Source organism: Chrysochloris asiatica, unplaced genomic scaffold (genome assembly GCF_000296735.1).
Source record: "Chrysochloris asiatica unplaced genomic scaffold, ChrAsi1.0 scaffold00225, whole genome shotgun sequence".
Lineage (NCBI taxonomy): Eukaryota > Metazoa > Chordata > Mammalia > Afrosoricida > Chrysochloridae > Chrysochloris > Chrysochloris asiatica.
This window is the reverse complement of record NW_006408743.1, coordinates 4222402-4235482: the sequence shown is the minus strand read 5'-3', so window position 1 is coordinate 4235482 and position 13081 is coordinate 4222402.

The following is a 13081-nucleotide window of genomic DNA, read 5'->3' as shown; positions in this document are numbered from 1 at the left end:
AATGTCCAATTCATGTATAGCTTTCATGGCCCAGTGCACTGCCATAAAGGCCACCTGTACATCTGCATCCCAATCCCACATGAAACCTTTCCACATCAATTGGTACAGAAGCTTAAATAGTTGTGCCATGTGCTGTACAAACACCTTCCAATAACCTTGTTGTTATTGTTGTTGTTCAGTTCCATAGAGTCAGTTCCCAAAAATTCCTGTAACTGTTTACCATAGTTGAAAATGTGAAGGTCTGAACATTGTCTATAACCATGGTCAGCATAACTTTAGTCTTTCCTGACCAGAACTAAGAACTTGATATATAAGCAAGGTACTTGGACCTCGTTTATGTCCTTTTCTCAATCCTGTTTGAATTTCTGGCAGGCCATTTTGATTTATTGCTGCAACAAGTTTTTAATTATCTTCATTAAAACGTTTAATTGCATGTAATATTAATGATATTGTTCAATGGTTGTCATATTCTGTTTGGTCACTTTTCTTTGGAATCAATACAGGTGTGAATCGCTTCTAATTGGTTAGCTAGATAGGTGTCATCCAAATTTCTTGACTTAGCTGTGTGAGTGCCTCCAGAGCTGTGTCAGTTTATTGAAACATTTCAACTGATACTGTGTCCATTTCTGAAACCTTGTTTTTGCTGTCTTCAGAGCAATTTGGCATTCTTCTTTCAACACCATCACTTATTGATCATATGTTACCTTTTGAAATAGTTGAGTAGTATTCATTTCTATTTGCTCATTGACTGAGTACTCCTTCCATTTTTTTTTTTTTTTTTTTTTTTGATTCCTGCATAACTCAGTGTTATGTCCACAGGATGCTTCAGTATGCTGAACATATTCTGCTCTATTGGTTTTCTAAAACCATGACTTTACGTATATAATTATATTACTTCAATTTACCTTCTAAAACTACCCTTTGGAATCTTCTGTTTAAATATTTTTCAGTCACTTAACCTTCTCTAAGTTAAAGAATAAGTTGTATAATCACAGGTATAAAGATTAGGATTTACAAATAAATTTTTGGTGGGCACAATGAATTCCAAAACAAACTACTTCTGCCCTAGGATTGACTGACAAAATAATCACTTCAGCACACATTGTGGCATTCTCTAATGATAATTTTATTTTCTTAATTGAAAACACTAATTCTTGCAAAAATCTTCAAATAAAAATTTGATACTTATTTGAGTTATGTGGGCATCAATTGATATTGAAAATACCAAAAATTGAAGTTAAACTTTTAACATGCAGCAGTATATGTAAATAAAATTCTTAGCAACATGGTTTGTGGCACATATCTTAGACATATTTCTTATGTAATAAAAATCTTCATTTATAAGGCAAAGTGCTGTCATTCTTATGTGAACATACGTATCAACAAAAATTTTAGCTTTTGGTTGATGTAAAATTTGCCAAACATGGTCTTTCTTCCAAAACTACAATTGTTTGTTTATTTTTAAGATTAAAGAACCTTCACTAAAGAAGACATTTGGGCAGCCAACAGACATATGAAAACATGTTCATAATTATTAGCCCTTAGAGAGATACAAATCAAAACAACAATGAGATATCATCTACATTAGCAAATATGGCGAAGTTCAAAAATGTAGAGGATAATAAATGCTGGAAAATATGTGGAGAGACTGGGACCTCCAACACTGCTGGTGGGAATGCAAAATGGTCCAACCACTCTGGAAAATAGTATGGTGCTTCCTCAGAATGTTGGAAATATAAATACTATGTGATCCAGCAATTATTCTACTTGGTATATGTCCACATAACCTGAGTCATAACATGAGTACAAATATGTACAACAATGTTCATAGCAGCATTATTCACAAAATCAAAAAGATGGAGACAGCCTACGTGCCCATCAATGGAAAAATGGATAAACAAACTTTGGTACATACACACAATGGAATGTTATGTTACCTTGAAGAATAACAAGGAAACTGTAAGCCACCACATAGCATGGATGAACATTATGCTGAGTGAATATTAGTCAGTCACAAAAGGACAAATATTGCATAAGATTATTATTGTAAAAGCTTAAAAAATATCCATACTAAAAGGAAAAAAATAATACTTTGTTGGTTGGGGTGCGGTGGGGTTATTGGAGGAAGTGGAGAAAGGAAGCAGTAGAGAACAGGGTAGGGGAGAGACACATCACAGTTTGGGTGTTGGTGAGGGCAATAAATAAGAATGGGGATGGGTGGAAGAACAAGGTAGATAGGGGAACACTGGGACAGGTTTGCATGGGATAAGTGAGACAGAGGTAAGTAGTGATGCATGCTCAAACTTGGAACAACAGGGCTCTGTGATACAGAGATCAAGGCATAGTCTAAAGAGGGGAAATAATACTAAGATGCTTGACTGTTTTAGGAATATTGGTTTCCGTTGTCTATTATTGTAAAATAAGCACTTGAGTGGGATAGAAAGAAATGTTGGGAAACATGATTACAGAAATCCTGTAAGCCTGTCTTCAGCCTATGGAATATCTAAAAGGAGTTCTACAACTTGCCAGGTGAAATAGACCTCTTGCAGAACCTTTGCATTGTATAGGACTTTAGATGGAATCCTGAGCACCATCCAGAACCTGTGGGGTGAATCATTCCCACTATAAAGGACAAGCAGACTAGCCTGGAACAGCTACAGTGACAGAGGATGCATCTTCAAAGAAAGATCATCAGGAAAAAACTAAAACAAAAATGGCCGTATGACTGACTACTACAAGAGATAATTCATCGGGAAGCCATCAAGGCAAGCAATCAAGTTCCTTCAGGACAAACAGCCCTCTAAGATTGAAACTCAAAGGGAACACATGAGCAGGTATGTAAGCTTGCTTGTGACCATATTGGTCTACTGGTGAGTAGAAGATGGGGAAAGACAGTGATGAAGATAGGGGCTGAGTTCAACCATATTCCATAGATTCCTGTCGAGCTGGAGATGAGAGAGAGAAGAGGAAGTGTCAAGACCTGAGGACACTTGAACCCATGGACATGGACATAGCCACAGAGGGCTAGCACTGAGAGTGAATCATCCAGCTGATATGAAGTGAGAGGAAACACACAAAAACACCCAAATTTGCAGATAGTGCCCATTTGACCTAACCTTGATGGCTTGATAATCAGAACTCGACAAGAGGAAGATAAAAAGCACACAATAAAACAATTTTTGATAAAGGAAATGAGTGTAAATTGCTACAATTCGATGAACTTAACTTGTACTCATGGAGGATTAACTCTAAATACCAACAGAGAGAGAAGGAGTCTTCATATCCAGTATCAATACTATCCCCTCTGTATACAAGGTAGACAGGGACAGGCAACTTAGACATTGTCTGCCTAGAATGAAGGGGTGATAAAGGCAAGAAGTGACTGGCTTACAAATTTTCAAGAGAGAGTTTAACTTAAGGTGTTTGAGGGGAAGATAGAGTTCCAACTGAATAGTTTTCATTTCGTCTAGATGGGTCTGGTAAAAAGAAATGGGGATAATATTTTTAAGATTCCATAGTATGTAATTGTTATCATGACTAATTGTGAATGTCACGATTGTAAAGGTAGACATTTTGTAACAGAAATGGGGGAATAGTTAAACATACAGTGCAGAAACAGAAGACCCTAGGACCATCAAAGGAATAGAGCACAAGTGGAATGCAAGAACTTATCCAGAGAAGCAGCCATATGAGAGATGGAGGCAGATATGGAGACATGGAGAGAAGGACCAGCTGAGGACTCTCATGGAAACAGTCGTGGAAAGAGATGGACTAAGACCTGGTGGCCAGAAGGTAGACTTGCAGAATGTGCCCTTTGGTTGTGTAGATTATTATACGTGCATGAGTGTTTTAAAAAAAGAAAGAGCTAAAATGAATAAAGAAAATACTGTTACCTGATGGTACATGGAGCAGATTACATTCATTGTAATGAACAAAGTATATGATTTGTTGAATGTAAAAGTTATGAGCTTCTCTGTAAACTTTCACTCAATTCACAATAAAAACTTAAAAAAAAAAAAAAAAGATTAAAGCACTTCATATATTTTAATCTGTATGAGATAAATTTAGAATATTCCATAAACTAGTTTATTCCTGGACAGCCAGAAGAATGGACAAACTTCAGTTAGGAGAAGTACTGTCAGAATGCTCCTTAGAAGAAGGGGAGATGGTAATTTTTCTCATACAGTTTAAATAGTTAGATATGTCATCAGGATAGACCAGTCCCAAGAAAAGAACATCAGGCTTGGTCAAGCAGAAGGTCAGCTAAAAAGACAAAGAACTTCTAAGAGATGGAATGACAAAGTTGCTGCCACAATATACTCTAACACGGATGTTATAAAATGGGGTAGTGTTTTGTTCTGTTGTTTGTGGGGTAGTTTTGCAATTTTAGTATTTATCTGGGTTAAAATTTCAGCTGAAAAAAATAATTTTAATTTTCTTGAAAATATTTTTTAAATGTAGTTAAAATCTAAATTTTTTCATTTGAAAAAATATGGTTATTGGGAACAGAACTATATATTACTAGTTAAAATACTAAGATACACTGTTCATTACCTTAAATACAGTTTATGATGCTAAAAAAAAAATGCTTTATTGCTGACATAAGGTCAAGCATTAATGCCATAACTAAAATAAAATAGAAATATCTTACATAGTCTACATATATAAAGCATTCTACCAAAATTTAATTGATTCAGCAGTTGTGAATGTTTTTCATGTATAATTAAAATGAAATATCCCAATAAATTATTCTCTAGGTGGCTATGCCTTTATTGATTTTTTTATAAGGTACAAGGGAATATTGTATATCTGAGTAACACAGTGTACTGAATTTACAAAGAACAAACTTAGACTCATTTGTCTAAAACTTAGAAATATTATTTCAGTGTATTCAGATTACACAATGAAAGAAAAATGACTTTTATGATGCATAGATATATTATTATAATGATATTCAGCAAGAAATCTCCAAAAAAATTTTTTTCAATAAAAATGCTGTAATGACATTTTTGACTCATTAGTTTTGCTGTATTTTTATGTCATATTTTAAAAACATCCCGAGACTATTAACTTTCACAAGATAAAAATATGCCTTTGATATAACACTACAATATAATTGAAAACGGATTGAATGAAGAGTTAAATAATTTTAATTTCTAGATGTCCAGATAAATTTCTTATATCTATATTTTATGGAAAAGATGTTGAAAGGATAATTTACAATGAATAAACAAGGACTAAAGTAATTGAAACTATATATCCTAACCCATGTTGGGAAATTTTTTGTGTTCCAATTCAGTCATATTGAATCTTATTTTTCATATGATTTTCTATATCTGTCACATCTCTATCACATTAAAGTAAGAAAGAAGTTAGACAAACAAATTTCCTAATAGTTTGTAAAGCTAAATATCTTTTACAAATATATATTCAAGTTTCACTACTCATCTGTCATTTTGTCACAATGTGGCTTCAATGTTGCTGTAATTCTAGAAGCTATGCCACTGATATTTTGATAGCTGGCAAGGTTCAGCATAGTGGACAGCTTTCAGCTTAACTTACAGAAAAGACAGACTCAGAAGAAGCAGAGGCAGAAGAAGGAAGAATGTTTAACAGAAAACATTTGGATAAGAGTAAAACACGGTCAGCCACCCGAATACAAACTACTGAAACACAATGAATAGCACCAGAATATTGTTAGATGTAGTACCAAAAGATGAGACCCTCAAGTTGGAAGGCACTGAAAATATGACTGGGTAAAAGCTGCCTCCTCAAAGTAGAGTTGATTGTGATGATATGAATGGAATAAATCCCATCAGGACTTTCATTTGCTGATGAAGCACAACTTAAATGAGGAGAAACAGCTGTAACACCCATAAGTAATTGAAACATGGAATGTAGGAAGAATGATACTAGGAAAAAATGGAATTTGTCTAAAATGAAATGGAACACATAAACATTGATATCCTAGAAATCCGTGCGCTGAAATGGATCAATATTTGCAATTTTGAATAGGACAATTACAGGGTTTACTATGCCAGGAATGACAAATTGAAGATAAATGGTGTTTCATTCATCATCAAAAAGAACATTTCAAGATCTATCTTGAATTGTAATGCTATCTGTGATAGGATAATATCCATATGCCTACAAGGAACACCAGATTATACCACTATTATTCAAATTTGTTCACCAATCATAATGTGAGTAATGATGAAATTAGGGAAATCTATCAATTAATTCAGTCTGAAATTTATCAAACATGCAATCAAGATATATGGGTGGAAACAACGGAGAAGAATCAGTAGTTAGAAAATATGGCCCTGGAGAAAGAAAGGATGTTGGAGATCCCATGATAAAATTTTGCAAAATCAAAGACTTCTTCATTGCAAATACCTTTTATAAACAACATAAAAGATGACTATACACATGGGCCTCATCAGATAGTATATACAAAATTCAAATTGACAACACCTGTGGAAAGAGACAGTGTATAAGTTCCATATCATCAGCCCAAACACAACCAGCAGCAAACTGTGGGGCAAAAAACACTTAGATTTCTCATTTGCAAGTTCAGGCTGAAGCTGAAGAATATTTAAACAATTCTCCAAGAGCCACCATATCACCTTGAACATATCCCACCTCAATTTAGAGATCATCTGATGAACAGATTTGATACATTAAACACTAAACACCAAAGGTCAGACCACCCAGGAAGAAAACAAAAGGTCATTAAGAAGACAAGGAAGAAGGAAAATATCAAAATGTATGTCAGAAGAAACTCTGAATCTTGCTGTCCAGTGTAAACTTGCTATAGCAAAGGGCAGAAGTGAGGAGATACAAAAGTTGAACTGAAAATTTCAAAGGTCAGCAGGAGAAGACAAAGTCAAATAATATAATGAAATGTACAAACACCTGGAGTTAGAAAACTGAAATGGAAGAAGACACTCAGCATTTTTCAAGCTGAGGAAACTGAAGAAAAAATTCAAGCCTTGACTTGAAGTATTGAAGGCAAAATATTAAATGATGCAGAAGGCATCAAAAGAAAAAGTAAGGAATGCACAGAGTCACTGTACCAAAAAGAAATGGTTGATATTCAAAGATGAAAAGAAAATTTCAAAGAACAGCTCGGATAGATAAGGTCAAATATAACAAAATGTGCAAAGGTGGGGAGTTAGAAAACCAAAAGGGAAGAACACACTCAACATTTCTCAAGCTGAGGAACAGAGAAAATATTTAAGCCTCTACTTGAAATATTGAAAGATTCAATTGGCAAAATATTGAATGATACAGGAAGCATCAACAGAAGATTGAAGGAATACACAGTAACTGTTTCAAAAAGAAATGGTTGATGTTCAACCATTTCAAGAGTTAGCATATATCACAAGTCAATGATACTGAAAGAAGTCCAGAGTTCATTTAAGGCATTGACAAAACACAAAGCACCAGGAATTAATGGAATACATATTGAAATCTTTCAAAAACCTGATGCAGCACTGGAGGCATTCACTTGTTTATGACAAGAAATTTGAAAGGTAACTGCCAGGTCAACAGAATAGAAGAGGTCCATATTTGTGTCCATTCAGGATGCAGAAATCATTGGACAATATCATTAATATTGTGTGCAAGAAAAACTGTGCTTAATTTTAAACCATTCAGTGTTCCTATGCTCCGTTAGAACAACTGGCTCTTGGTCCATGTACAAATTCCACATGAGCGCAATTAAATGTTCAGTAATACTCATATTTTGCAATGTTGTTCATAGCATGTCATGATCCACACAATCAAAAGCCTTTGAGTAGTCAATAAAGCACAGGTAAACATCTTTCTGTTATTCTCTGCTTTCAGACAAGACCCATCGGACATCAGCAATGATATCCCTCATTCCACAGCTTCTTCTGAATCCATCTTGAATTTCTGGAAGTTCTCTGTCAATGCATGTTTGCAACCATTTCTGTATTACCTATAGTAAAATTTTACTCACATGGAATATCAAAGAGATTGTCCAATGATTTCCGCATTCCATTGTGCCACCTCTTTGGAATGGGCACAAACACGGATCTCTTCCAATCAGTTGACCAGATAGTTGTCTTCCAAATTTTTTGTCATAGATGAGTGAGTGCCCCCAGTGACACCTCACTTTCTTGAAATATTTCAATTTTTATTCCATCAATTCCTGGTGCCTTATTCTTTGCCTATTACTCAATGTACCTTGAATTTCCTCCTTCAGTATCCTTGGCTCTTGATCATATGCTACCTCTTGAAATGGTTGAACATCAATCATTTTCTTTTGGTACAGTGACTCTGTACCAAACTGACCTTTGAAATTTTCTGTTCAGCTCTTGGACCTCTTCATTTCTTCCATTTGCTTTAGCATCTTTATACTGGAGAACAAGTTTCAGTGTTTCTTCTGACATCCAGTTTGATCTTTTCTTTCTTTCTTGTCTTCTTAATAAGTTTTTGCTTTCTTCACATATAACGTGCTTGATGTCATCCCACAACTCTTCTGGTCTTCAGTCTTTAGTGTTTAATGTATCAAATCTGTTCTTCAGATGATCTTTAAATTCAGGTGAAATATATTCAAGGTCATATTGTGGCTCTCATGGACTTGTTTTTTCTTTAAATTACATATGAGAAATTGATGGTCTGTTCCACAATCTGCCAGAGTGCTCCTTGAAGGCCAGGATGGCCAAACTTCATCTCTCATACTTGGGACACATTGTCAGGAGGGGCCAGTTGCTAGAGAAGAATATCATGTTTGTTAAGGTGGAGGTTCAGAGAAAAATATGAGGACCTCTAGGGAGATGGACTGGTAATTTGGCAGCATCAGTGGACTCAAGTGTAGCAACAATTGTGAGGTTGACCCTGGACCTGGCAGTGTTTTGTTCTGTTGTGCATAGAATCGCAATGAGTCAGTACTGACTCAATGGCACCTAACAACAAAAACTATCTTCCTTGATGAAAACAATGAGGACTTAAAATACTTACTGATGAAGATCAAAGAACACAGACTAAAGTATGTGTTGAACCTTAATGTATGTAAAACAAAAATAGTCACCACTGGACCAATAAATAACATCAAGATAAATGGACTCTTCGGCTCAGAGACAGTGACATAGACACAGAGGACTAGAGTGGAGAGTTAAGCATCCAGCTGATACAAAGTGAGGGATTATGCACAAGAACACCCACAGTTGCATATAATAGCCACTTGATCTGGCTGCAGTGTTTGGAGGATCAGAACTCGACTAGAAGAAGAAAGAAGAGGAAAAAAAGAGTAAACTGATACAATTTGATGAATTGGACCTACACCTATGGATGCAGTAGCTCAAAAGAGGGAACAAAACTTTACAGTGAGGATCATTTCCACCCCCTCAGTACACAGGATAGATAGGGATGGGCAACTCAGATATTGGCTACCCAAAATGGTGGTGGTGGTGGTGGGCCTACAAAAGCAAGAAGTGACTGTCTTACAAGCTTTCAAGAGGGAGTCTAGATCTAGAGGGAGTGAGGAAGGTAGAATCTCCAGTGTGTAGTATCCAATCTGTCTGGGCAGGGCTGATGAAAGGTGATCGGGATCAGACTCTTGTGGTACAATAGTGAATAATTGTTATCAGGACTGACTGTTAGGATTGGAAATGTAAAGGTAGAGGTTTTGTCGCAATAGGAGGGGAATGATTGACTTTTCAGTTCAGGAGCAGAGATCCCTGGGACCATCAAGGAAGAAGAGAGGAGTGCGGGACCCCACCCAGAAAAACCGTGATGCCAGAGATAAAGGCAGAGACGATGACGTGGAGAGATGGAGTGGGTGGGGAATCTAGACCCAGAGAGGGAAAGGGGCTGTGTGCTGACAACCATGGGGCAGGCTTGTAGGGTATAACTATGGTTGGTTGATGATGCATGGAGTGGATTGTAACCATGGCAATGAAACAATATACTATGGCAAGAATGTAAAGCTAATGTTCTCCCATATAAACCATTACATAATTCACAATAAAAACTTAAAAAAAAAAAAAGAGAAAAATTTCAAGTTGTCAAAGATTTCATTTTGCTCAGGCCATCCATCAATACTCAAGAAATGAAATGTTTTATTGCATTAGGCCAATCTGTGGTACAAGAGCTCTTTAAAATATTGAAGGTCAAAGATGTCAGTTTGAGGAGTAAGATGCTCCTGACCCAAGCCATGGTATTTTCAATAACTTCATATGCATGTGAAAATTGGACAGTGAATAAGGAAGACTGTAAACGTATTGATGCCTTTGAATTATGTGTTCGAAGGAGTACAGACAGATGCTCCTTGAAATCAAGGTTGCCAGTCTTTATCTCTTGTGCTTTGAACATATTATCAGGATGGACCAGTCCCAGTAGAGGGATAACATGTTTGGTAAAGTGGAGGGTCAGAGAAAAAGAGAAATCCCCCCAAAGTGCTGGATTGGCACAGTGGTAACAGCAATGGGCTCAAATGTAGCAAGGATTGTGAGATTGGCACAGGACCGTGCAGTGTTTCATTCTGTTGTGCATAAGGTTGTATGAGTCGCTACTGACTAGATGGCACCTAACAACAACAGCAACAAGTTCAGGTACCTATTAATTGTTGTTGAGTCAGCATCCAACTCATAGCGACCCTATACAGGGTTTCTGAGGAGCAGCTGGTGAGCTTGAACCCCTGATCTTTAGGGTCCAAGCTGATTTTACAGTCCAGTGCACTAACTGTCAGCACCACACCAGGACTCAGACAGAAGTTGAAAAAAAAAAAAAAAAAATGAACACGAATTCATGAGAGCCAATATATGACTAGGAACATAACCTACCTGAGTCAGTTGATCATCTCAAGAACAGATTTGATGCATGAGACAGGAGTGAGCAATGGTTAGAAGAGTTGTGGGATGACATTGAGAATATCATAAAGGAAGAAATTAAATGGTCTTTAAGAAAACAAAAAAGATAGAGAAGATCGCAATGGGAGAAAAGACTCTGAATGATATTAGGAGGAAAAAGAACTGATTTGAAAATTTCAGAGTGCAGCTTGAGAAGATAAAGCCAAATATTACAATGCAATGTACAAAGACCAGGGAAAAAAGGGAACATGCTTATCATGTTTCAAACTGAAAGAACTCAGAGAAAATTTTCAAACCTTGACTATACTGAAGGATTCTCTATCAAAATACTGAATAATGCTGAAAGCATCAAAAGAAGATAAAATGAATACATAGATTCACTGTATCAAAAAGTAATGTTCGATGTTCAACCATTCCAAGAGGTAGAAAATGATCAAAAGTCAATGCTACTGAATGAAGAAGTCCAATGAAGGCATTTCCAAAGAACAAGACTCTGGGAATTGATTAAATACACTTTGAAAACTGATGTAGCACTCATCTATGTCAAGCTCCCTGGAAAACTGAATAGAAGAGATCCGTATTTGAGCCCATTTCAAAGAGAGGTGAGCCAATCGAATGTAGAAATCTCCCAATGATATCATTAATATAGTTGCAAGTTTAATTTTGCTAAAGATAGTTAAAAAATGTATGCAACAGTACATTGCTATGGAGCAGACACAGGTTCAAGCTGAATTCAGACAAGGGTGTGGAATGAAGGATATAATTGCATCAAATGCTTTCAACTCACTGAATCATGACAAACTACCAACAGAATTGTAGAGAATAAGTATTCCAGAACTCTTAATCGTCCTTTTGAGATTCCTGAACATAGACCAAGTGGCATATGTTCAAAGATTATAAGGGTACACTGAATTGTTTAAAATCATTAAAGGAGTGTTCTAGGGTTGTATTATTTCCCCATACTTACCCATCTGTATGCTGAGCAAATAATCAGAGAAGCTGGATTGTATGAAGAAGAATGTGACATCAGCATTGGAGGAAGATTCATTAGCAGCCTGAGATATGCAAAGGATACAACCTTGGTTGCTGAAAGTAAAGAACACTTAAAATACTGATGAAGATCAAAGACTTCAACATTCTGAATGGGTTGCACCTCAATGTAAAGAAAACAAATATCCTCACCACTGAAGCAATAAATAGCATCTTCATAGATGTAGGAAAGATTAAAGTTGTTAAAGACTTCATTTTGCTTTAATCAAGAAACACTCATGGAAGCACCAGTCAAGAAATCAAATGACATGTTGCATTAGACAAATTTGCTGTACAAGACCCTTTAAAGTGTTCAAGAGTGAATCTCTCTGTTTGATGACTAAAGTGTGCTTGACCCACACTATGGTGTTTTCTATAGCCGCATATGCTTATGAAAGTTGGACAATGAATAAGGAAGACTGTAAAAGAATTGCTGCATTTGACTTATGCTGTTGGAGAAAAATACTAAAGATGTCATGGACTGCCAGAAGAGCAAACAAATCTGCTTGGGAAGAAGTACAATAAGAATGTTCCTTATAAGCCAACGTGGCCAGGCTTTGTCTCTCATATTGTGGACATATTATCAGGAAAAGATCAGTCCCTGGAAAAGAACGTTATGTTTAATCAAGTGGAGGAACAGGGAAAAAGAGAAAGACCCCTAATGAGACAGTTTGGCACAGTTGCAGCAATAATAGGTTCAAGTGTAGCAGCAACTGGGAAGATGGCACTGGAGTGGGTTGTGTTTTGTTCTGTTGTACATTGTGTCACTACAGGTAGGAACCAACTCGATGGCATCTAACAACAACAACACATTCAAATTAGTTTTTCTTGCTGTCAAGTCTAATCCTACTCATGGCAATTCTTTATAGGATTTCTAAGAAGCAACTGGTTGGTTGGAACTGCCAACATTATGGTTAACAGTTCAGTGCTTATTCTACAGTGTCACACCAGGACACAATGAACAAATAAGCTTCCAAAACTAGGTAGTCTCATTAGCTTTTGTTTTTCTTTTTAATTTCATAAACTTAATCAGCAAGAAGTCATTGCTTATTCCTTAACATGTTGTTGATGTTAAGTTCCATTGAGTCAGTTCTAACAAATAATGAAACTATGTATGGCTTCAAAGAGCTACAGGCCAAGTTTGAAATTCCAATTTGACAGGCAACCAGATGCTTTGTTGTTGTTGTTGTTATGTGCCATCGAGTCGGTTCCGA